We start from the raw sequence: 27,229 nt of genomic DNA, 5'->3' as shown, positions 1-27,229 counted from the left end.
TATTTAAACAAATCTGAACAGCAAGTGAAAATGAATGCTCAAATGCCTCTAAATGTAGTGCATATAACTGCATATGCATACATAACTTAATAAAATATTTTCCATTTTGCACTTGGGCTAAAAATAATCATATTTTAACAAAGAAAAACAAAGGATGAATAAGTGAATCAGTCACCATGATTAAGCATCTTAATATTCAAATGTGCCCAACAAAAAGTTAAATTGATATACATATTTTTAAAGTAGAGTTCCAATGTACCTTATTTGAAAAGTTCATACTTAATTTTCAATTTTTTCAACTAGTTTTGTTTTCCTAATTATACATAATCAACAAATAAGACTTATTTTATTTTGTCTTTAAAGATCTGGAAACGGCTATCTGATTTTAGAAGATATTCAGAAATGAGCTTGAGGTTAAGATAACAACTTGTTCACTAAAGTAAGCTGAAGCAAATATTGTGGTTGCACAAAAAATATCTGCTAATGACCTTTCACAGGACCTTATCACTAAAACAAAATTCCAGGCAGAACTATTCAAAGGGAACATGTCCATTTTTATTGTGTAAAGACACTGATCAATTCATTAGGGAAATTAATTGCATTAAAACTCAGCTAATACATTTAAAATGTAAAATATAGAGAATCTTATTTTAGATGAACACTTCCATATTGCAAAGGATACAGTTTGAAAACATTTTTTCTGGAAACATCTAAATGTACTTCTCATTCTCCCCCGTGTTATAGATTTGAGTTAAAATATAATGATTAGATTTTTAGGATGCAAAGCTGAATAATCTCAACAGGGGTTAGTGACTAGATATCCAATTAATTTTTTGCACTACTTCCTATTGATGCAGAGATTAACAAGTTTTTGTTTAAATTTTCTTTAAAGAATTAAAGACCTTCTCTTGCTATTCTTACTGTCATTAAGAAGTAGGGATATTTGTATTTTTTACTGCCACGAATTTTGATTAACAGCTATTTTTAGATATGATTTTAATAGAATAAACATGTAAATCCAAAAACAGAAATGTAAGGGTTAGGATTTTTAAGGTCTTAAGAAGAAGTGAGGTCTGGTCAATGGTAGCAGGTATTAAGGAGGTCAGTGTGTTGCAAATTTTCTATATTTGATTTTCAAGATTTGTTTTCTTTGCATATGATTTTACAACAAATGTATATACTTAATGCTATTAGAGAATCAATTTGAGAAATTATTAATTTTATTTACTGAGTCATATATTCCATATTGAGGGTATTTGCATATTTTCTTCAGCGTATGTACCTTTACAGATAATCTCCACACCTTTGTCAAAATCATTGCGTGTTGGGGTCATGGCCAGTCACATTCCTGGTGAGCAGAGTGGCAGTGGAATGTGAAGGGCAGAAAACTAAAGAACAGTAGTAATCTTTCCTGAGCAAAATCTCTGTATTATCACACCATCATTATATTAACTGATTTTGGTTTATAGATTCAAAGTTCAAGTTGTAAGTCCCAAGTTACATAGACAGTAAATAGCAGAACCATATAACACAAAACCAAGTTAAGCAACCTATATACTAGAAGATAAATCTGTTACTATTCTATTAAAAACAACATTTTATTTGTTGCTTTAAGTTTTCTGTACTAGTTTTCTCTTCATTTACATAATTGAAATCTAACTATAATCTTTCTTAAAATAACAAACAAATAAAAAAAAAACTTTATTTCCTTTGCATGGATCCTACACAGATTAAAGTTATAGTCACAAAGTGGGCACTCTCTTATATCTGAGAATTCAAAATCACTGTGCAGAAAAGCTTAATCCTGACACTCATTCAATTAAACTGTATGGTATGGAGCTATATTCCTTCGGGATTTTGCTTATAATCATCAGTATATTTGGAATTCTTTACCATCTATTTAAGATTTCAAAGATCCGCATGGTTCATGGATTAGAGTTTTCTTCCCTAAGCACTGGGCATATTATTCGCATATCTGTTATGGGTTGAATTATGCCTTCCAAAAATTCATGTGTTGAAGTCCTAACCCCTTCAGAGCTTCCTCAAGATGTAACTTAAAAATAGTGTTGATGCAGATGTAATTATTAAGGTGGAGGTCATACTGAGTAGGGTGGGCTCTTAACCCAATGTGACTTGTGTCCTTAAAAAAGAGGGAAATCTGAACTCAGATACACACACAGGGAAAACACTATGTGAATATAAAAGCAGAGATCTCACTTACAAGCCAAAGAATGACAAAAATGCCAAAGATGTCGGCGTTGCACCAGAAGTTGGAAGAGAGGCTGGGAAGAGACTCTCAATCAGGCCCTCACCACTCTGTTACCCCTTTGATCTTGGACTTCCAGCCTTTAGAACTATGAGAAAATAGATTGCTATTGTCTAAGCCACTTAATGTGTAGTATTTTGTAAAGGCATCCACAGAAAACTAACATGATACCCAAAGAGGTTTGTTTTTTTTTTTTTAATAGAATTCACATTCTAAAAAAAATGCATTAATCTCTTCAAATTATAAATATACTCTCAGAAATAACCTCTAAATAAAACGTCCTCAGCATGACACTATATAAAATATGTTTAGGAGTTTACACACAAGATACAGAATCACTCTTATTATGTCTAATTTTCTCCTCTCTACCATTTTGACTGAGCAATAAACACCAACTGTAGATACAGAATGATTGTCATGAAAATGTCTCATGCACCTTCCTTATACCTTATACCGAAGTGCTTCCCAAAAACCTATTGAGAACCTCATTAGCTGACATTTTTCCCTTTGCATGGGGAGGGGTGAGTAAAAAACAATTCCGATCCAGTGTTAAAAATAATGATCCTGATATTCAGAAGTTATCATGACCATTATGGAGAAGGCAATGGCACCCCACTCCAGTACTCTTGCTTGGAAAATCCCATGGACGGAGGAGCCTGGTAGGCTGCAGTCCACGGAGTCGCTAAGAGTCGGACACGACTGAGCGACTTCACTTTCACTTTTCCCTTTCATGCACTGGAGAAGGAAATGGCAACCCACTCCAGTGTTCTTGCCTGGAGAATCCCAGGGCCGGGGGAGCCTGGTGGGCTGCCGTCTATGGGGTCGCACAGAGTCGGACACGACTGAAGCGACTTAGCAGCAGCAGCAGCAGCATGACCATTACCCTGTCTTAGATAAATTCACCTAGAACTTATTTTGAGTTTTACCCCAGGAAAAGAAAGCTCTCTGTAACATTTAGACCTATCTAATAGTGCATCTTTCCTCCTCAAAAAACACACGAACTGTTCCAGCAAAGGGAGGTTGAACAGGAACTCACACCCACCAGGGGAACTTTGAATTAGCTGACAACTAACTTTCCTCCAAGTCTAAGGTTTATAGTTCCATTAAGCAAATTTAAATTGTACTGTGATTTTGGGGGGGGGGGTAGTTCATCATGTTTCTTAAGGATAAAAGTTTCCTGTGAACAAATACCAGTTTTCAATAATCTATTTAGTTTGCTGTGCAAAGGCTATTTAATTGGTGTTTACTACTGCTAACAGTAATACCATTAACAGCATAATCAACAACACAAGCCTCAGTTGCTACCTAGCCTGTCTCTTGTTAAAAATAATGAAAATTTCATTCATGACTAAAGAGCTATGGAAGAAAGGATGTTTGGGTCATAAACCTGAGGAAAGTCTAGGAAACCACAGAGATATAATGAAATTGAACCATAAGAGATGAGCTATCAAGGTAATGGTCATTAAACTGTACATTTCTATAAAGCAAATACAACCAATTAGATAGCCAAAGTCAATTGCAAATAGAAAACCGGGTGCTCGTTTATTTTAAAATGCAGAATACAACTTCTAAAATTACGATATTCAGTTTGGGAGGAAAGAACCTCATATATAGATGGTGAAATGATATTTAACAATAAATATATCATATATTTTATTTTTTTGTTGTTATGGTTAGAAAAAACAAAGACAGCTAACATGAGACTTATCCTTTTATCAAAAGTTTCACTGTGTAGACAAGTGTTGTTAATATAAGCACAATATTGTACATCGAATCTCTAGAACTTTTCCATCTAGCGTAAGAGAAATTCCACACCCATTAAATAGCAACTACTTATTCTCCTTCCCCTCAGCTCTAGGCAACCACAATTCTTCTTTTTGCTTCTATGAGTATGACCACTTTCTTTTTTAGTCACTCAGTCATGTCCAACTCTTTCGTGACCCCATGGACTATAACCTGACAAATTCCTTTGTCCATGGGATTTCCCAGACAAGAATTCTGGAGCAGGTTGCTGTTTCCTTCTCCAGGGGATCTTCCTGACTCAGGGATCAAACCCATATCTCTTGCATCTCCTGCATTGGCAGGCAGTCTTTCACCATGATTACTTTAAAGGCTTCATATAAGAGGAATCAGACAGTACTGTCCTTTTGTGACAGGTTTATTTCATTTTGCATAATTTCCTCATGGTTTATCCATGTTATTGCATATGATAGGATTTCATTGTATTTTAAGACTGAAAATATTCCATTGTATGTACATATCACATTTTCCTTATCTCTTTATCCACTGATGGATATTTAGATTGTCTCCACAATTGGCGATTGTGAATAATGCAGTAGTACATATGACAGTAAAAATATCTCTTTGAGACCTTGATTTTAATTTGTTTAGATACTCTGAAGCAGGGTTGCTGGATTACATGATGTGTGTGTACATGCTCAGTCATGTCCTGACTCTTTGTGACCCCATGGATTATAACTCACCAGGTTCCTCTGTCCATGAAATTTTCCAGGCAAAAATACTCGAGTGGGTTGCCATTTCCTTCCCCAAGGATTGCATGATAGCTCTTTTTTTTGTTGTTTTTGTTTTTTTTTTTTGGAAGGAAGCACTGTACTGTTTCCCATAATGACTATACCTAATTTTACCACCAACAGTGCACAAGGGCTTCAGTTTTCCACATGCTTGTCTCTTGTTATTTTTGCTTGCTTGTTTTGACAATGACAATCCTACCAGGTATGAGATGATATCTCATTGTGGTTTTGATTTGCATCTCCCTGAAGACTAGAGATGTTGAGCAAAGTTTCAAAACCTGTGACAATTTGTCTTCTGTGGAAAAAACGTGTATTTAGTTTCTTAGTCCATATTTTAAGCAGATTATTGTTACACTTTTGCTATTGAGTCATAGAGGTTCCTTATATATTTTAGGTATTAGCCCTTTATCAAAGGGCAAATATTTTCTTGCAATTCTATAGGTTGATTTTTCACTCTGTTGATTGCTTATGTGGATGTAGTCCCATCTGTTTATTGTTGTTTTTGACTCTCTTTTATACAGCATATATTATTCTTTTTTTTTCTTTTAACACATTCAGCTTTATCTTTTAAATGGAGAATTTAATCCATTTACATTTAAAGTAATTATTGATAGAGAAAGATTCTATAAGTAATTTTCTGTTGACTTTTTTTCTTGAAGCATTTTTGTTTCTTTTGCTCTTTTACTGTCTCTGTAGTAAAATGATATGATTTCTTCCTCCTTTTTTTGTGTGTATGTCTTCTATAAGTATTTTCTTTATGATTACCATGAGATTTACATAAAACATCTATTAACAACGGATAACACTTGAATTTCAAACACATACCAAAATTTGACACTTCTCTTCCTAACATACACAATGTTATTGATGCTACAAATTATTAATATATCTTTTTTTATATTATGTACTCTTTACCATATTTTTATAGTTACAATTTTTGATAGACTTTAGCCTTTTAACTTCTACATAAGAATTAACAGCGATTTACATGCTATAGTATTCTGTATTTTCTACTTACCAGCAAGCTTTATCCTTTCATATGCATTCATATATTGACGCTTTCATTCAACATACTTTTATTTTATTACATTTTATTTCATTTCAACTTGAAGGATTCCCTTTAGAATTTCTTGTAAGTCTGTCCTAGTTGTAATGGATTCTCTCAGCTCCTGCTTATCTGGGAAAGTTTTTATTTTGCTTCTATTTTTGAAGGATAGTTTGCCAGGTATAGTACTCTTGGTTGGAAGACTTTTTCAGCACTTTTAATAGATCCTCTTATTCCTTTCTGACCTGCAAAGCTTCATCTGAGAAATCTATTGAGAGTCCTGTGGTGTTTCCGTTGTCTATGGCAAGGAGCTTTTCAATTGCTGAATGAAATTCTGTCTGATTTTGAAAATTTGATTACAATGGATCTCATGTGGACTTTTTGGTTTTTCTCTTATTTGAAAGTTTTGGACTTTTTGAATCTGGATATCAATTTTCTTCCTTGGATGTAAGAAAATTTCAGCCATTATTTTTAAAAAAACAACTTTTTTTTGGCACCACTTTCTCTCTTTTTTTATCCCAACATCACTATAATGCATATATTGCATTGTTTGATGGCTTCCCATAAGTCCTTAAAACCCACTCCTTTATTTATTTATTTTTGCTTTGTTAGTCTAACTGGTAATTTCAAATGATCCATCTTTGCATGCAAAAATTCTTTTATGCTTAGCTAAGTCTGTTTTTGAACCAGTAAACTGAATTTTCCAGTTAAGTTTTTGTATTCTTTGGTACAAAATTTTGCTGTATTTTAGTATATTTTCTCTTTGTCGAAATGTTGATTTTGTGGGTTTTGGCTGGGTTTATGTCTCACCCAGGTGGGTTTGAGTCCCAGCACATGAGTTCAAGTCCTAATCTGTGGTAAGCAGTTTCATTGTGTCTAATTTTCTTGAGATCTCTCATCTTTTCCATTCTATTATTTTCCTTATTTCTTTGCATTGTTCACTTACAAAGGCTTTTTAATCTCTGCTTGCTATTCTTTGGAATTCTGCATTGGAGAGTTGGGTATATCTTTCCTTTTCTCCTTTGCCTTTTGTTCTCTTCTTTTCTCAAATATTTGTAAATTCTCCTCAGACAGCCATTTTACCTTTTTGCATTTCTTTTTCTTGGGGATGGTTTTGATCGCTTCCTCCTGTACAATAATACAAACCACCATCCTTAGTTTTTCAGGCATTCTGTCTTTGAGAATTAATCCCTTGAATCTATTTGTCACTTCCACTGTATAATCATAATCTGGGGCCAAAGGAAATGAAAACATGATAGCAAAGGGATATCTGCACTCCCATGTTCTTTGCAGCATTATTTGCAATAACCAAGATATAGAAATAACTTAAGTGTCCATCAAAAGATGATTAAGGAAAATGTAATGTACGTATTATGATATATAATATACCATATATATTACATATATGGAATACTATTCAGCCTTTAAAAAGAAGGAAATCCTGCCATTTTGGACAGCATGGATGGCTCTTAAAAGCATTAGACTAAGTGAAATAACCAAAGGAAAAAGATTCTGAACGGTACCACTTATAAGTGGCATCTTGAAAAAGAAAGTCAAATGCAGAAACAAAGAATGTAAAAGTGGTTTCCAGCGGTTGGAGTGAGGAGAATATTCAGCTACAAATTAATAAGTTCTGAGAATCTAGTGTAAAATGATGACTATAGTTGATAACACTGTTTTATACTAAAATTTACTGAGACAATTAAATGCTACCAATAAAAATATTAAAAACAAATTAATTAACATGTGAGTTGATGGTTGCTGTTCTAAAAATAGCTCTATTAGGGAATCCTTTTACAATAGACACATATATTAACACATCATAATGTAAAAAATACATACATACATAAATAAATTTTTGATAAAACAAAAAATGATATCATATCTGTCAAGCACTTCACCCAGGACTTCAAAACTCCTCTATCACTAACTGATAGAACATTAGATCAGTAAGGACATAGATGACCTGAAAATATTATTGATCAACTGAACTCATTGATGTTTATAGAATACTGCACTTATATTCAGCCTAATAGAGTTTTTCCAAATGTCCATAAGGTGGACACACAGACCATATTCTGTGTAACAAAACACACATTATGAGGTCTAAAAGTTTATAATAATTGAAATTATTCAAATGCATTTTCTGCCATAATGTAATTAAATGAGAAATATGTTTCTGCCATAATGTAATTAAATGAGAAATATGGGAAACAGAGTAAGAGTTAGAGGGAGACTGCTATTAACTATTGATAAATGATATTATAGAGACAATGGACGGCTAGGAGTTCACAGAAATGCATGGATCATAAGCGCTGAAGCTGCTGAAAAAGGATTTTGAGGAAATAGAATTTAATCTGATCTTATTACATTTGCATATTTCACATGAAATTCTTTCTTTCTACTTCCTATTCTAAGTCATGATCTATCTTCCTGCTACTATTATGTAATCTCAAATTACATCTTGTGGATTCCTTGCCTATGAAGAGCTCCATCTTGCCCTCCTTTCATCTAGTTCATTAGCTAGCATGTTACACAAAACATTTCCTGGGTCAGATTCGTTTGCATATCCTCTCTCCTATGTGGGGACAATATTTTTTCATCAGGGTCTTGACTAACCACACAGAATTTGTGTCCTGAGGGAATGATTATGAAATACAAACTATATATGGATATCGTTTGATCTCAGAAGAACCAGAAGGAAACAGTTCAGTGTTAGCCAATGGGACATAGAGTCTTCAAGAGATCCAGTAAAAATAGATCTATGAAAAATTTTAGGAAGGAGATAAATTCAAAATTAGGGGCCAGAAAGAGACAAAGTTAAGAATTAATCTCAGGAAAGAATAATAAAATGATGGTAAAGGGTGATTACTAAGAAAAGTGATGTGTGCTGTGTATAGTCGCTCAGTTGTGTCTGACTCTTTGCAACCCCATGGACGGTAGCTCACCAGGCTCCTCTGTCCATGGGGATTCTCCAATCAAGTATACTGGAGTGGGTTGCCATGCCTTCCTCCAGGGGATCTTCCCAACCCAAGGATCAAACCCAGGTCTTCCGCATTGCAAGAGGATTCTGTACTGTCTGAGCCAAGAGAGAAGCCCAAGAAAAGTGATGGAATACTTTAAGAGCTGGGCAAGAGAACAGTACTCAACGGGCCGATGACTTCCAAGCTGCTGCTGCTGCTGCTGCTGCTAAGGCTCTTCAGTCGTGGCCGACTCTGTGCGACCCCATAGACGGCAGCCCACCAGGCTCCCCCGTCCCTGGGATTCTCCAGGCAAGAACACTGGAGTGGGTTCCAAGCTAAGAGCAGCAAATTTAAACCAGTATGAACACCTTATAGTACATCTCCCAACACTTGTATTCTAACCTTCAAGTTTTAAACTGATGGCCCAATGAAGAAATAATGCCTAAATGGTTTCCACCTTCAGCTTTCAGACACACAAAAATAAATAAATAAATATTTAAAGAAAATGAGTTTCCCTGGTGGTTCAGTGGTAAATAATCCACCTGCCAAGCAGAAGATGCAGGCTAAATCCCTGAGTCAGGAATATCCCCTGGAGAAAGAAATTGCAACCCACTCCAATATTCTTGCCTGGGAAATCCCATGGATGGAGGAGCCTGGTGGGCTACAGTCCATGGGGTCACACAGAGTTGAATATGACTTAGTGGCTGAGCATACAAAAAGAAAAATTAAATAAAAATTTAATAAATTAAATAAAACATAATTAGTTGGCAATATTTCAAAACTGGAAAATTTATATTAAAAATCCATATATTTTCAATTTTTCTATTAAAACTTTAAAAATCTGCCAACCCATCATTCTAAAATGGCAACAATTATTTGGAGTTGAGCATTGGAAGCTGCTTTCTCAGACTGGATAACACAATTCCTTTATGTATATTCTTTATGAATAGACCCTTCTTATATTCCACCATCTAGCTGATTTACCTTTAGAAATTTCCTTAGTCATAAAGATATTTGACATTTTATCATTTATTCTAATCAAGTCAAAGCATTTTATAATCCCAGGAACACTAATAAATATTGATGACATTTCTTTTGCTCATACAATTTGGTACTTGAAGTTTCTTTCTCTCTTCTTTCTCTTGGGTAAACTTATTCTAGTCATCAACGTGCACGCATGCTAGGTTGCTTCAGTCATGTCTGACTCTTTGTGACCCTATGAACTGTAGCCCACCAAGTTCCTGTGTCCATGGGATTCTCCAAGCAAAAATACTGGAGTGAGTTGCCATGCCCTTCTCTAGGGGATCTTTCCAACTGGGGGATCAACCCCAAGTCTCTTACATCTCCTTCATTGGCAAATGGGTCCTTTACCACTAGCGCCACTAGTCATCAAAGACCCAGTTAAAAGGCTTTGTCTCCTGTGACTAACTTTAATGCTCATGGAAAATAAAATATATTTTCCTTTGTATTTTATAAGATGTTCTATATTTTTTTTTTCATTAGAGTCATGGCCACATTAGTCATTCACACATCTCTATTCCATGTTGTGCAATAACATTTTTCAGATTAGGATTTACTTCTATGATATTTCTATTCCAGAATCAACTCACTGCTTAGTATATGATAGGTACTTTGAATCTCAGTCTATGCCAAGAGTTTCTCCCCGTGATCCTGGATCTTAGGGGTTAAAAAGTTGGGAGATGAGAATTCTCATCTCTGGGGACAACCCAGGTATAGTTTGGCAGGTGCTGATAATGGCTGTGGCTTTTGCAGAGCTGGGGAAGAACACCAACACTTTCAGCACAATGGGAGTTGATAGTACCGCAAGGTTATCAGCAGCCGGTCTCAGATGTCAGGAAGTGTCTTCAGTAGAAGCTTCAGAGACTACAGAGCCTTCAAATCCAAACTATTATAACTGACTCACTACTGAAGTCAGTGCACCATTTCCGTACTTTAGCATTTCCCCCCAGGACAAATACAGGAAGAAAAACATGGTATATACTACACCAAAAGAGAAAGAATGTATTCCTATGCACACATGGGGACAAATCCCAGGGATATCCATAAATAAAGGCTTTTTTAAGAACAACAGCTGCTTCCACAACAGCAGGTGAGAGGGGAACTACATAAATACTATGTGCATTGTTACTGTGTCATAAATACAAGTGTAGATAAACACAATCAATATGCAAACTTCCACACATTTATTTATATATAAATATGCACATGTACATACAAATACATGTACGTGTACAGTTATTTGGTTAGTTAGTTAAAATCTCCCTAGTGTCAAAAGAAAATATATACACACAGCAGGAGGGAGGCAGTAGAAAAGTACAGAAGTCTGAGTGTTATTCCCCTCTGCGGACGACAAGATGCTACCATGGATAGAAGAGATTGTTTTGCATATATCCACTAGAGGAAAGACAGTTGTTAAAAAGTAATGTTTCCTTCACGTATATAACACACATCTTAATTGACACCAACGTGGCATATAAAAGGAAGAATCTGTCTTTAGACGTTTATAGACGAACATCTCACCTGTAAACTAACAATTGTGATTTTTTGAAGTACAGAAAAAAGTTTGGTTCTCAGGTTGAAAAAAGAAAATTTTAGATATTTTATTTCATATTTAGTAAGCTAAATAACACTGTATTTCAAACCTTATATTTATGTTATGATAAATACAAGCAAAAAAAATTCATGAAGTTGCAAAGAAAAATTAGTTAAAGTGGAACAATTGCGTGTGTGTATACATATGTTTGTATATATATTTATATGCATGCATAGGTATGAAAGTGTTAGTCATTCAGTCCATGTCTGTCACATTGTGATCACATGGACTGTAACCCACCAGGCTCCTCTATCCATGGAACTCTCCAGGCAAGAGTACTGGAGTGGGTTGCCATTCTCTTCTCCAGGGGAATCTTCCTGACCCAGGTATTGAACCTGCATCTATATAGGTATACATGCATGTACCTATGAAGATGCACATGAAAGGACCTGATTATGAAGGTATTTCTAAATACATAAAAATAATGGGGAAACCTATAAGAAAATATTTCCGAAGTTGTATGAGGGAATAGCTTCCTTGCACATGTGCTTCAGCAGAGGCTGCTACTGCTAAGTCGCTTCAGTCGTGTCCGACTCTGTGCAGCCCCATAGATGACAGCCTAACAGGCTCCCCTGTCCCTGGGATTCTCCAGGCAAGAACACTGGAATGGGTTGCCATTTCCTTCTCCAATCAGCAGAGGAAAGCAGGACAAAAGAGAAACAGGCATTAAGTAGTTTTGTACGCCTGGAAGTGGGGATTTGAGGGAGAGATTGTCATATTTTCTCAATGAAGTAAGAGATGAAGTGGTTTGTCTGTGGAAGTCTGGGAAGCATTTCTGGATTCCAGTTTTGAAAAACATGGGAAAGAACTGAGACTTTCAATGTAGTTAAGAAATCATCAAGAAGAAATTTGGAGTAAGATTTACTGCGAGTGTTTTATGATTGGAAAGGGATGTTGATAGCAAACATGAGATGCCTGAAGGATCATGTGAATTTAGAAAGGCGATGAACTGGGACTTTCACTGAGGCCCAGAACAACCAGAGCTAGGAAAGCAAGCTGTACTCCAAGAATATGATATCTGAATTGGCGATTACATAGCGACAGAGGATGAAATGGTTGGATGGCATCAGCGACTCAATGGACATGAGTTTGAGCAAACTCTGGGAGATAGTGGAGGACAGGGAAACCTGGGTGGTGCTGTTGCAGTTCATGGGGTCACAAACAGTCACAATTAAGTGACTGAACAGCAACAAACACATAGAAATAATCTACATTTATAATAACATTTAGAATAGGGGACTGAGGACAGTCTTTAGAAATGAGGCTAGAGAGTCCACGTATACACTGGTGTCACCAATGATGATAACGGCAGGATTTTAGTCAATCAGTCAGTTCAGTTACTCAGTCGTGTCCAACTCTTTGCGACCCCATGGACTGCATGCCAGGCCTCCCTGTCCATCACCAACTCCCACAGCTTACTCAAACTTGTGTCCATCGAGTCAGTGATGCCATCCAACCATCTCATCCTCTCTCATCCCCTTCTCCTCCCACCTTCAATCTTTCCCAGCATCAGGGTCTTTTCCAATGAGTCAATTCTTTCCATCAGGTGGCCAAAGCATTGGAGTTTCAGCTTCAGCATCAGTCCTTCCAATGAACACCCAGGACTGATCTCCTTTAGGATGGACTGACTGGTTGGATGTCCTTGTCCTCCAAGGGACTCTCAAGAGTCTTCTCCAACACCACGGTTCAAAAGCATCAATTCTTCGGTGCTCAGCTTTCTTTATAGTCCAACTCTCACATCCATACATGACTACAGGAAAAACCATAGCTTTGACTATATGGACCTTTGTCAGCAAAGTAATGTCTCTGCCTTTTAATATGCTGTCGAGGTTGGTCATAACTTTTCTTCCAAGGAGCAAGCGTCTTTTAATTTCACGGAAAGGCAGGATTTGGGTGGAGACAAAGTTAATGAGACAGTCACCAAAAGCTTTGATAAATAACAGGGACTGTACTAGATGTTTTTCTGATGCTGTTGATAAGGTGGTGAGAATTGTACAGTGAAATGTCATGAATCTCTAGTGAGTTGAAATTGTGTGCATGTAGTGTGTGTGCACACTTAGAAGTACTACTGCGGACAGTATGGAGCATGGTGATACTACCTCACTATCCAGGACTACAGGTGTGAGAAAATAAGCAGCTAGGATTTAACAGAGCGGGTTAAAGTGGTATCTTCTGCTGAGGGTCAGTTTTCATGTATGGCAAAGAAGTGAGGAAGCTAATGATAAGGCTTTTTTGATGATGCCAGATAGACAGGTCTAGAGATTATGGTGGGAAAGTTTTGGAGGTAAGAGTGTGGTAGAGATCTGGGTTCATGAAGAACTGTGGAGAACAGTCCTGCATAGGGTAAAAAAATCACTACACCTCACACATGAGGCACCGCCCAACTTAAACAGGAAAGACAGCAGTGACAAATGGAGAACACCTTTGAGCAGAGTGTTATTTGACTGAAGGGATCTGAGAGTTTGACTCAACAGGAATGACTACAGTCTTGATAGAGTTCAACTCTGTCTATATGATATACAGCTACAACGAAGGTGGCCATAGAAACCACCACCATAATAAATTAATACACTGTCATGTTATTTATATATGAGTACTCCTTAGTATGAATCATTGTAAGAGTATAATAAGTTTTAGTATAATAACACCATTGATTTTCTGCATCTGCAAATCTAACGTCTGGTGTTTAAATCAGTATATTTTCATCAAGGTCATTACATTTATACGACACACAGACTTGCAGCCAGTCTACTCTGGGAAAAACTCACATTATCTTATCATACCTTTTCAAGCAAAACACATGTGAACACAGGCTTTTATCATATATGAAGAAAAATAATCAATCCATTAATCAGCATCATAATGAGACAGGCTATTCCCACTCTTGACTAAGAGCTTATATCTTAATTTTCTAAACTGTTAAAAAACATTCAAATAATTGCCTATCTTTCACACAACTATATATCCTGCCAACTATCATTAATCTTTCTAAAGTAGAACTCAATTATATAGGACCTTTAGAAAATGGGGGAAAAATGACCACTAAATTTCTCTGACTGTTCCTTTTGTTCACTAGGCCAACACACACTTTTTTTCTAGAACACTTCCTATACACTGGAAATTGTGTTAGGTCAAACCTCTGACCTTGAAGAGTTCATGAGCTTATGGTGTTCAATGCCTTCAAACTTCTGCTGATCCTACACCTTGACACACTTCAGTTTCTGATTTTATGTTGAACATTGATTTTCTAACATTTTCGACAAAGAAAGGTCATCCTAAGGAAAGATTCTTTACTTTAGTAACAATTTAATTTTTTTTCAGATACAAATGCTGAAACCTATGGCCTTCATTCAAACAAGATTTCATTTAAACACATTTTCTTCTCTTCTCAGACTTGAATTTAGCCTGTGACTTGACAGTTGAACAGCTGTTGACTTAAATTTCCATAAGACTGTATGTTTTGAGAAAGAAGATTAAAATACCTCATTTTTCTATTCAAGTCCAACAAAAACAAGGGCAGTTAAACCTAAACTGTTTGGCTAAGAGAAGGGGGATAGGACTTTTTTCTTTTGTATTTTAACCTTTCATATCACTCCCTCACCTCCCCACCACCGTGACACACACACACACGTGCATGTGCACACACACACACACATATACACACACACACACACAGATACCTCCTGTCTGTAAACAGAAACAGAACTTAATTTTTCATGGAGATTTATAGAAAAACATGTAATGAAAATAGTACTGTTTATTTCACATCAAAGACTTTCTATTTCCATCTATCTTTGTCAGCAGCTTTTAAAGCAATCTTGATAGCTGCCTTTATTGGATAAAACACTAAAACCTCCACAAAAGAAAGAAAAAATAGAACTGCCCAGGCACCATAATTACTACTTTGGAGTAGAGATTCAGGATATTTTAGGTTAAATTTAGAGACTGGAAGAACTTGTATGTACACATGCTTATTTGAACCATTCTTTCTGTGCTCATTCCTTTGTTTAAGTCTGTGTTAACTCAAGGGGAAGAGTCAGAAGACTTTAACTTTAGCATCTTTAAATAAAATACATTCTCGTGAAACACATATAAGGATAGAAAATCGGCGAACATTATTTTTTGGTAACTTGTTGAGAGGGAAATAATAAAAGATGAGACCCTTTTCTCTTATTTCTTTGTATGAAGGCAAGGAGATCAAACCAATCAATCATAAAGGAAATCAACCCCAAATATTCACTGGAAGGTCTCATGCTGAAATTGAAGCTCCATTACTCTGGCCACCTGTTGTGAAGAACTGACTCATAGGTAGGAAAATACCCTGATGCTGGGAAAGATTGAAGGAAGGAGAAGGGGACAACAGAAGAAGGGATGGTTGGATGGCATCACTGAGTCAATGGACAGAAGTTTGAGCAAACTCTGTGATATGGTGAAGGACAGGGAAGCCTGGCATGCTACAGCCCATGGGGTCCAAAGATTAGAACATAGCCACTGAACAACAACTGTATAACCAAGATCCCTCGTATTCTGTTTTCACATAGATGCAAAACAAACAAACAAACATAAAAACCTAGTATAGAGTTATCTTGGATCTTAAACTAGAAAAGAATGCATGTAGTTATTTAAGGATAATGAGCTATACCAACAGCATTCAATCTGGCCAACTATGTGGCAGGGTTAATCAAAGAAAGCTGAGTCAGGTGTGATATTGAGTTCAGTAGTCCAGACATGAAGGTTCAGATAAGTTAACTGAACCATCAGGAGCTCACATTTAAAAAACAGACCTTCAAAGTTCTACATATATATTTTAATAGATTTCATATTGCAAAAACATCCTGAATGAAAACAAAGTGTTACACGTTCTCCAGAATAAAAGCTTGTAATGAAAGTGAAATTTTATTAAGCTATTTGGAACTCAGTTCTGATCATCAACATGGCTGTAATTCTATGAGAATCCAAACACTCACTCAGTACTGAGTACTTGCTGGCTTAATTCAGCAAACATTTTTTATGCATCTTTCCTGTGACAGACATATCTGTAGCTATTGAGGACACAGAACGTAATGCCATGTCTAACGTCCCAAGAATATAGAGATGAATAGAAAACTGTGTCTTCCTTTAAAGAAGTGTTGACATATTGGAGACAGAAGCATATATACCTAATTCTGGTATGCTCAGTTCAGTTCAGCTCAATTCAGCTGCTCAGTCATGTCTAACTCTTTGGGACCCCATGGACTGCAGCACACGTGGCCTCCCTGTCCATCACCAACATCCAGAGTTAACTCAAGCTCATGTCCATTGAGTCAGTGACGCCATTCAACCATCTCATCCTCTGTTGCCCCCTTCTCCTCCTACCTTCAATCTTTCCTAGCATCAGGGTCTTTTCAAATGACTCGGTTGTTCCCATCAGGTGGTCAAAGTATTGGAGTTTCAGCTTCAGTATCAGTCCTTCCAATGAATATTCAGGACTGATTTCCTTTAGGATTGACTGGTTTAATCTTGCAGTCCAAGGGACTCTCAAGAAGAGTCTTCTTCAACACCACAGTTCAAAAGCATCCATTCTTCAGGGCTCAGCTTTCTTTATAGTCCAACTCTCACATACATACATGACTACTGGAAAAACCATAGCTTTGACTAGATGGACCTTTGTTGGCAAAGTAATATCTCTGCTTGTTAATATGTTGTCTCTGTTGGTCATAGCTTTGCTTCCAAGGAACAAGCATCTTTTAACTTTATGGGTGCAGTCACCATCTGCAGTGTGTTTGAAGCCAAATAATAATAATAATAATAAAGCCTCTTACTGCTTCCATTGTTTTCCCATCTATTTGCCATAAAGTAACAGGACTAGATGCCATGATCTTAGTTTTCTGAATGTTGAGCTTTAAGCCAACTTTTTCACTCTCCTCTTTCACTTTCATCAAGAGGCTCTTAATTTCTTCTTTGCTTTCTACCACAAGGGTGGTGTCATCTGCATATCTGAGGTTATTGATATTTCTCCCGGCAATCTTGATTCTAGCTTGTGCTTCATCCAGCCCAGCATTTCACATGAGGTACTCTGCATATAAGTTAAATAAGCAGGGTGACCATATACAGCCTTGATGTACTCCTTTCCCAATTTGCAACCAGTCTGTTGTTCCATGTCCAGTTCTCACTGTTGTTTCTTGACGTGCATACAGATTTCTCAGGAGGCAGGTCAGGTGGTCTGGTATTCCCATCTCTTCAAGAATTTTCCGCAGTTTGTTGTGATCCACACAATCAAAGGCTTTGGCATAGTCAATAAAGCAGTAGTTGTTTTTCTGGAACTCTCTTGCTTTTTTGATGATCCAGCAGATGTTGGCAATTTGACTTCTGGTTCCTTTGCCTTTTCTAAATCCAGCTTGAACATCTGGAAGTCCACCGTTCACATAGTGTTGAAGCCTGGCTCGAGAATTTTGAGCATTACTTTGCTAGCATGGGGGATGAGTGCAATTGTGTGTCAGTTTGAGCATTCTTTGACATTGACTTTCTTTGGGATTGGAATGGAAACTGACCTTTTCCAGTCCTGTGACCACTGCTGAGTTTTCCAAATTTGCTAGCATATTTAGTGCAGCACATTCACAGCATCATCCTTTACGATTTGAAATAGCTCAACTGGAATTCCATCACCTCCACTTCCCCTCTGACTCAGCTGGTAAAGAACTTGTACACAATGCAGGAGACCTGGGTTCGATCCCTGGGTTGGAAAGGTCCCCTGGAGAAGGGAACAGCTACCCACTCCAGTATTCTGGCCTGGAGAATTCCAAGGACTCTACAGTCCATGGGGTCCCAAAGAGTCAGATTTGACTTTCATTTCTGGTATGCTACGATAACAAACAAAATAGGAATTGACAGAGATTGCTAGTTCTAAGATAGAAATGATCAATTTCTAATAAATTAGTTGAGTAGGGAAAGTATCAGGGAAGATTTCCCAGCAGATAAGTTATTGATAACAGTCTGCTAAGGAAGAGGAGACATTCCCTAGGTAATATAAAAGGAGGAGTTCTTAAATCTCTGGGCAAGAAGGAAGATTATAACTAGTTTTGATATATTTTTATTTGATCTGCTTTTTCACGTATTGTTTACATACACTTCTATATAAGCTTATTTCCTTAAGCCTAATAATTTCAATAGCCACATTATATTTTAATGTATGAATAAAGCTAGCTTGATAAATTGCTCATTTACTGTTAGATATCTAGTTGTTTCTAGTGTTTCATTAAGTTGCCATATATATTTCAGAAGAAAATAAATTTTGAAAAATTGAAGTCTAGTCACAGTATTAACTCTATAGTTTTACAGATGTTAAGAGTTTCAAGACTTAACTCTGAGGAAACTACAGCAATTTGTTTTAAACTACCAGTGATATTTAAGTATACTCGATTTTCCAAAGTTTAATCAGTTTTTACTGAATCAATCACTAAGTTCAGGATTATGGGGGCAAACATTTTTTCACTCATTAATATATACCTAGAACTTAGCACAGTGCTTGATAGAAACACAATAATTAGCTTCTAAATGGATGAATAAATGAATGAATGGGTAGACACCAACATTTTAACTTACCTCTGTTGATTTCATAGATGTATTTTAGCGTCATAGTGTAAAATGTCAGTCACTCAGTTGTATTCGACTCTTTGGGACCCCATGGACTATAGCCCATCAGACTCCTCTGTCCATGGAATTCTCCAGGCAAGAATACCGGAGGGATAGCCATTCTTCTCCAGGGGATCTTCCTGACCCAGGGATTGAACCTAGGTCTCCTGCACTGCAGGCAGATTCTTTACCATCTGAGCCATGAAGGAAGCATTGGAGTTTGAGTATATCCACACCTCAGATATATCATTTTATCATCACCTACTACCCACCAAGAACTAGATTAATGTTATAGGTTTATGTTGCACACATTCTGGTTCTTAACCAGTAGTATTCAACCTGTTATTTCCAGCTAAAACATGCTAGTTCTGTTATTTGCACAGCTCCAAGTATTGGTAATGCCTACATTACCAAGCCTACATTCTTCTTTGCCAGATATCCACTTTCTCATCCAGTAGGGACCATATCACCCATTTCTTACCATTAAGACTGACATTAAATTTTCGGAAAAGAATTCTTGGAATTATTTTTCTTCTGTTTTTAGGGAAAAAAAAAGAAAGAAAAACTCATTTTTATCAGCATCTCCCATGATTATTTGCTTTGAATACAGTCATGGTTTCTGGAGATGTTGCAGCCATCTGCAAACCACATTTCAATCTGCAAACCACATTTCAGTATGTCTACAGTCAAAAAAAGAGACCAGCTTCAGAAAACGGAGTAGCAGAATATCTTTGGTAATATCATTGAGGTATACCAGCTCTAGATCATCCATTTCCAGACTTCCTTATATTTAAGGTAGTTAAACTGAACTGAACTGAAACACTGCTATCGTTTAAGTCATTCTAGGTGAGGTTTTCTATTGCTTGTGTCTGAAAGTCTTCCTGGTACAATTTTACGATGGAACTTTATGATGGGTTTACTTAAACTATCTATCACAGATTTAACCTTCTCATTTCTCACATCATTGTTCAAATTTCTTTTGACTTGGAATAAATACCAAATTGTGTTTTTAATTTCGGAAAGTGATTCTATTTAGATATACCCCCTTGCAGTGTATTTCAATGTGTAAAATGAAGGACAGGTTTAATTAATATTTAAATTCATATTTAAAGCCCATGAAAGACATGCTTACTCATATTTATATTCCTTTTCCATTGTAGTTGGAATTGATGCAGTCCCTTTTTAGCTCTTTTTCCACCGGACATTTTTATTCTTAATACTACGTCAAAAAATTGTAGAGATTATAGAGGGCTACTGAGGCTGCACACCATAGCCCTGGCAGCTGGATGTAGAAGTGCTACCCCCCAAGGACCCGGGCCACGCGGCCAGCAAGACCTCCAAGAGCACAACTGAGGCGCTGAAGATCCAGCTGGGTTTTATTAACTGCAACAAGCACCCGAGGCGCACACGCCTGGATTCGAGGTGAACCTGTGGGCCGGCTGTCTGAAGCGGCAGCCACTTTGGACGCTTGAAGCAGCCTCCTGACCAGGTAGGCAGGGCAGCCGGGTGCCCGTGCAGAACCTGGGCCGCTACCTGGCAACAACCAAGGATGACAAGCCGACCTGCAAACACTAGAGGCCTAGCACTCTGCCGCTTTTCCAGCCCGGGCCGCAAGCCCAGCGCGCACCTGAGCAGGTAGCCTGCCTTCTGAGCGCAGAGGACCGCCCTCTGGGTGCGGCGTCCACCCGCTCATCGCCTGGGCCTTCCAGGACCGGCGTTACGGCTTGGCCTTCCACTGCTTCCTGCGCTGGGACGCGGGCCTACCCGCACGGCCCACGCCCACCGCTCGGTCCAGCTTTCGGGACCGCCCCGGCCCAGGACCTTACCGGCTGCGAGGGCCTGTATCTGGTGCCATCACGTTCAAGGGGGGCAAGGCCACTAAGGAGGGCAAGGACGAAGTCTTCGCCCTCGAGCGGAGCTGCGCCCAGGTCCGGCTTCAGGCGGTGGATGGGAGACTTTGTCTGCGCACCAGGGTGTGGACCTGTTGGCCAGTCGGGACCGACCAATAGACTTTCCAGCTGCAGAGTGAGCGCCTCACCAAAAAAGTGCGCCTTCTGCACCCATTTGGCCAAATGTTGGATCCCGGCCACCCCTGGGAGGCTGCCGTCCACCGCCTCCACCCAGCACGCCAGCAGCTACTTTGACGTCAGGAGGTGTGATCGGAAGATCATCCTGAATGTGTCCAGTGGCAAGTCTGTGACCCAAGAGGAACAGCTAGCTGGCCGCTTCAGTGGAGACAGCAGCTGATTTGGTGCATGTCCGTCGGAAGCTGATGAGCCGCCAGATGGTGGTGTTCCTCTGGGATCACGGCCGCTACAAGGTCACCGGTACCCTGGACACCAACTGCGCCAACTAGGATGTCTTCCAGCTGGAGTTCAGAGATGTGCCTACTACATCATAGACTCTACGGACAAAGTAGTGGATGAGGGCACGGGCCCCTCGGTCACCAGCTGCAGTGACGCCCCTGAGTACAACTTCTTCGAGTCCTACGACCACAGCAAGGTGCCCATCAAGGTGGGCCGGCACAACCACGGGGGTCCTGAAGGCCCAGACCCCTCGCCCCTCCCTGCCCAGACCCCTCCTGCTGACTCTTCTCTGGGTGCTGGGCCCCTCACTGCCTCAGCCAGAGCCCCTGGTGTGAGTTCTGCTTCTCTTCTGTCCCGACTCCTGGGTCTCAGCGGGATGAAACCGGGCATGGCCCTCCACCGGGAGCTCTGTGGAAACAACTCGGCCCGGCTGGCAGCCCCACTAGGGCCCCTCACCTCTGGTTAGTATTCACCGTGCATCACACTCAGGGTGTCTTGGTCTTTTATTTTTTTGTGTCATTTGTATGACTCTCAATGCCCACAAGAGTAGCTGCAGACTGGAAAGAGCAAAATAAAATAACGCAAGTCTGCAAAAAAAAAAAAAAAAAGTGGTAGTTATAATTGTTTCATGTATGTTAAAAACTGGCATGGTAAATTTGTCATCATTAATGTTTTTAAAATGTGTTAATTATTAACTAGAGTAATATGCTTTTTCAATTTAATTTTACTAAGTTTGTCAATTTCTGTGAAATATTCCACAAAGACAAACTATCGGGAGAGTTCATGACACAGAAGGAAAATAAGAATGCGACCTCAGAGGCCCTGGGTGTGATTCAGCTCCCAGCAGCGGGATACCAGCAGGCATGAGATGCCGCAAGGGCCAAGGAGCGGATTCTCCGCAGAGCTTCTGGAGGGAGTACAGCTGACACCTCGATTCAGGGCCAGTGATACTGATTTCCTGTATCCGGCTTCCAGAAATATAAAGGGAAAATTTTCTATTGATGTAGTCTTCAAGTTCGTAGTAAATTGTTATAGGAGCCACAGGAAATGAATACAAATGTCTTTGGTATTGTTGTCACTATTTTTGTATATAAGCATTATTTATACACTGAAGTTTAATTAAAAAGTTTTCCTCTAGTAATTTTTCCTAGATATTCTCATATACAGTGATAATCTGCAAGACAAGTGTGCTTTTTTTTTTTTACTCTGTTTTCTATTGCTATATTTTGGCACTTATTCCTTGTTTTTTTGCTATTATATATTTTGTATGGATTCTCAATGCAATATCAAAAGAATGACAAGGTTGTGTTCTAAATTATCTACATTTTGTTTTTAAGAAAAAGTACTGGCACTTACTGAATAGAATGATTTCTTATTCTCTTAATGTATATTTTTGTTTTATACATATCAGGGCTTTTATAGTATTTCACTATATAACAGATCTAGAATGATATCAAATGACAATCAAATTAGAGTGTAATATCTACGAAATGCACATATCTTATGTGACGTATTAAGTCAATAATTTCCTGATGGTTATCATTATGTGGTTGAATTTAACCACTACTCACCTAAGAAATTTGCCAAATCAAATCTTTGGGCTATTTCTCTAAGATCTTGGAAGCAGAGTTATCTATTGATAAAAGCTATGAAACTGCCGATTCTGAAGGAAAAATTTCCAAGTACCGAAAAGACAAATGTTACAAAGTATGTTTCTTTATCTGAAAAACAAGCTCGTAGAATGATGATGCCAAATTGTCAAAAACCAAGAATTTGAAAGGTAGAAAGTGGTATATTTAGGCTAATATTGGAAGGAATGAAGAAATGTCTAAGTTTTTCCAAACAGGAACACCATTAAATGGGACGGACCCATCATCTGTCGCAACACACAGCATTTAGAGCAATGGCAATTTGATAGGAAAGAACGCACAGTACAGACAATTAAGACAGATCTTGGGAGCCACTGAAAAGTCCTTGGCACAAACCTCAGAATGAAATCACAGATCTTAAAGAAAATATGGCTGTTTGGAAAAACTAAAGCCCAGAATACACTTCTCAAAATGTTCTTCTTTATGCCTCTCCACCAAATCTGTAAGGGGAGAAACCCCCAAAACATTGCTGACATGAATTTCTTCCAGTCATGTTAATTAAGATCTGGACAAAATTATAAATATAAATATGTATTATATATGTAACATATATTTTACTTGATTGTGGTACAGAAAATTTGCATATATTGAACATGTCTTTCTTCACTGAGAGTACCTAAACCATGAGTAATACTTTAATGCAATGTATAAGTTATGTTCACTCTGTATCTCTATTCATAAATGGTATATAATGCTCATTTTGGGGGGGATATTTTGTCTATTTTTTGATAATTTATATACACCTATATGTTTGGAACAGCTTATTGAATACAGAGATTGTCCTTTAATATTTGTACATCATTCTTCAGGGAATCCATTGGTATTTGTCTTTTAAAATTAAGTAATTTTTAGAGCATTTATGTTTCTTATTATTCTCATACTTTATTTATTTATTTATTTATAAGCCCATAAAATTGATCCTTTTCCCACTACAATCTATGCTGGCTCTTAAGTGCAGCTTATGTTTTCTATATGTTTCCTGGTTACTATAGACACTGTTGGCTGATGCTGAGTTTATTGTCAGTTGCAACCCTTAATATTTCTTGCAGATAAGCTTTTAAGTCATTTCTACAGCCTTGTAGTTATACACTTGAGCTTTTGGTCCAAAGTGTAATAACACATTAAGATCTTTATTAAAATACAACTTAATAGATTTTTACTCATCTGGCATTAGTAATTCTATCAAATATATTAAAAAAATATCGAGTAAACATATCAGTGCATTCCTGGAGGATCAGCAGTGAAGAATCCGTCTACAATGCAGGAAATGCAGTGGAGCTGCAGGTTCAATCCCTAGGTCAGGAAGATCTCCTGGAGAAGGAAATGACAACTAACTCCATTATTCTTGCCTGGGAAATCCCGTGGACAGAAGAGACTAGCTGGCTATCGTCTGTGATGTTGCAAAAGTGCTGGTCATGACTCAGCAAATAAACAACAGCAACAACAAACAAATGAGTAAATGAATGGTTTTTAGAATCTGATTTGGTCATCCAACTGATAACTACTCTTCGAATTTGATAAGCATGTCATTTTTAAACTTATTTGAACTATTGCGTCAAACAGGGAAAAGTGTTCTGGGGATGTTCCTTGGACCTTCCCTTACTTTTGATTTCAATCCATTAATTAAAGCCTTTTGGGTTCAATTTTTCAACCACTTAGAAACTCAACCTATTTTATCTAGCATATTTCTTCAGACACAATGTTATTATGAGCTAACTGGTCAATACAGTGTTATAGTCCAGACTCACCCTTTCTATTGTATTTTCTTAATATATTGATCTAATAATCCAGGTAAATAAGTTAATTTGAAATTGCAGTTATATCTAGATGTAATTCTATTTTCCTTAATGTTTCTCAGATGCTATATTGTTTGAGATAGATACATTAACTATTCTTAATTCTGTTATCCACACAAGCCTGGTACAGTCTAAATTATTCTTTTGCTTCTAGTATATTTGCTTATTCTACTTATACACAGAGTAATTTTGAATTTTTAAAAATCTAGTCAATGACCCATATTTTTCTATAGAGAAGTTAAGGCCATTTACATGTTGTCTTATATAGGCATACATATGTTATATTTGTTTTTATAATTTGCAGGTATGCATATACATGTGTATACATATATACATACACATACATATATGTGTGTGTTTATGTGTGCTGTGTCTGTATATATAAAATCCTAGATCTTTACCTTTCATTGTTCATATTTATTTTTATAAATTTATTGGATATTTAATGAGGTTAATCTCTTTATTTCATTGAGATAGAATAATTACATAGATCCAGAAGCTAATGGGATATGCAGAATATGAAAATTTTTATTTAGTTTGCAGTAAGCAAATTTGCTTTTATTTTTCAAAATTTTATTTTGCTGTACGGTTCTGAAAATACAGTATAGTTCATCATCTAGTCATCCTCAATACTTTAACAAATATTTTAAAATAACTTTTGGTAACTATACTATTTTATTTATTCACTTATACTTTTCTCAGTAAACCTTTTAATTCACATTATGGAAGATTGAAAAAGTAGTTTAACACTATTTCCTAATCCTTATATATATATTTTACTATTATATCTTGCTTAAAAATGTTTTGAAGAATAAGCTTACATGTTGTCACACTATATAGATTTATTTTTATTAATATATTTTGCTTGCTGCTGCTAAGTCGCTTCAGTCGTGTCCGACTCTGTGCGACCCCATAGACGGCAGCCCACCAGGCTCCCCCGTCCCTGGGATTCTCCAGGCAAGAACACTGGAGTGGGTTGCCAGTTCCTTCTCCAATACATGAAAGTGAGAAGTGAAAGTGAAGTCACTCAGTTGTGTCTGACTCTTTGCGACCCCATGGACTGCAGCCTACCAGGCTCCTCCGTCCGTGGAATTTTCCAGGCAAGAGTACTGGAGTGGGGTGCCATTGCCTTCTCTGATATTTTGCTTAATAGTCCTAAATGTATGCTAACACTTAAAGCCAATTTATCTTTCCATAACTTATATTGTTAAGTTATTCATTGTCTTCTGCTGGAATCTTTGCAATAGAGATTGTTGACTGATCTTATTCTTGTCCCTAGATTTGACATATATTCACTTTTTTCAAGTGAATTTTTAAATATTTTAATATATTTAATATATTTTTAAAATATTTTTATATATATGACATTTACAAAATTTTAAATGCTTTAAAAAAACATTTTGGCCAAGTTATATTGATTAAAATTCAATAATCTTTATTTAGCTTCCCCCACATTCTTCTTTAACATGGGCTTGGTATTAAGATAAAATATTATTTATCTTTGTATTTATTATTCCTTTATTTCTGGCAGTTCACTTCTCTTAGTTTCAATTCTTTTACATCAATGTCCAGATATTGTCTTTTGCCTCTCACAATCAACACTTGACCTTTCGGTCCACTTGTGTTCTTTCTCGGTTGAACAGCATCCGTCTATTCCAAAACCTACCAGCAAGTTTTTTTAGCTGATAAGATTTAGCAAAGTCCTAAAAGTGGGCTTCTGTGGTGGCTCAGATAGTAAAGAATCTACCTGCACTGTAGGAGACCTGGGATTGATCCCTGGTTGGGGAAGATCCCCTGGAGGAGGGCGTTGCCTCTCACGCCACTATTCTTTGCTGGAGAATTCCATGGATAGAGGAGTCTGGCATGTTATAGCACATAGGGTGGGCAAAGAGTCAGACACAACTGAGACACTAACCCTTTCACTTTCAAAATTCTCTTAGGGTCAGTTTCTAGTATTTGTCTAGTAAGTTGTTACTTAGACACGAGTCCTCCTCCACATACTTGAAGGCTTGATTATGAGTCCTTAGAAGCCTTGTGTCGGCTCAGTCTCTCACTCATGTCCAACTTGGACTGTAGCCCTCTAGGCTTCTCTGTCCATGGAATTTTCCAGGCAAGAATACTGGAATGGGTTGCCATTTCCTTCACCAGGGGATCTTCCTAACCCAGGGATCGAACCCACATCTCTTGCTTGATAGGCAGATTCTTTACCACTGAGACATCTGCGAAGCCCTATATCAGTGTGTACTTACAAGGTAACTTTCTCAGGAAAAGTAGCTGAAGCATTGTACCAAAGATGGACTGATAGGTCTTTACATCTATTCGCTGTGTTCTGACTACATAGTTAAATAAATCTCTCATGTTCACAGGTATGACATGGGACTAATTTTCTCCAGTAGAATGTGAATAGAATAGATGCATCACTTATGCGGTGCCCTCTCTCTCGCTCAT

Source organism: Giraffa tippelskirchi, chromosome 7 (genome assembly GCF_054371585.1).
Source record: "Giraffa tippelskirchi isolate mGirTip1 chromosome 7, T2T-mGirTip1v1.2.pri, whole genome shotgun sequence".
NCBI lineage: Eukaryota > Metazoa > Chordata > Mammalia > Artiodactyla > Giraffidae > Giraffa > Giraffa tippelskirchi.
The sequence above is the reverse complement of the archived record's forward strand: the minus strand, read 5'-3'. Positions refer to the sequence as shown.